Below are 826 nucleotides of genomic sequence, written 5' to 3'. Positions count from 1 at the left end.
GGTTCATATTTAACAATTATAAATCAGCTTTAAAGATTTTTTACATAAGTCACGTGAACTTTCACATGAACCTGAATAGCATTTGAGCATATTTTAACCTATAAGCATGCATTTAAATAAATTTGGTACCACATACAGATAAACATACACATAAACACCACATACCACACATATGTGTACACACATATAATACAGAGTCAAAGAATTATAGCTTTTCTCCTAGAATTTTAGCCAAGAGACTATAAAACTCATTAGTTTGAAAGTACAATATGTGTCAAACTGCATCACAACCTGGAACAAGTTAGTTTATTCTCACATATAGCTCAAGTCTTCTATTCAATTCTGGAAGGCAGATTAGGAAATTTGCACTTTAAAGACAAAGAATAGTGACCAAAATAAATACAAAGGGAACATAAATTGTAGAAACTTCTTGTACTATTTTACTAAGTATTCAGATTGTGTAGGAACTACTTAACACATACACTCAGATTAGATAGGTGACTAATGGAAGAGTTCCTTGATTTATTTAGGAAGTTACTTCTCTTTAATAAATTGCCATTTGCTGTCAGTTTGTCTGACTGAATCAGACATTTAAGACTTGTTCCTAACGAAAGCATGTAAAAAGAAAACAAAAAAATAAAGAAAACCAATTTTATATGGTAATTAGCATATAACCAAAAATCAAATGTCCACTCACTGTATAGACATATTGGTATCCCAAAAGCTGAAGTGATCGATGAGTTGAATGCAAAAGAGTACAGGCTCTAGACCAGAGAGAAAACACATAAAAATAATAAAGTCCTAAAGAACTAATTGCAGTTAGCGA

The sequence above is a fragment of the Tupaia chinensis genome, unplaced genomic scaffold (assembly GCF_000334495.1).
Source record: "Tupaia chinensis unplaced genomic scaffold, TupChi_1.0 Scaffold148398_1, whole genome shotgun sequence".
Classification (NCBI taxonomy): Eukaryota; Metazoa; Chordata; class Mammalia; order Scandentia; family Tupaiidae; genus Tupaia; species Tupaia belangeri.
The sequence above is the reverse complement of the archived record's forward strand: the minus strand, read 5'-3'. Positions refer to the sequence as shown.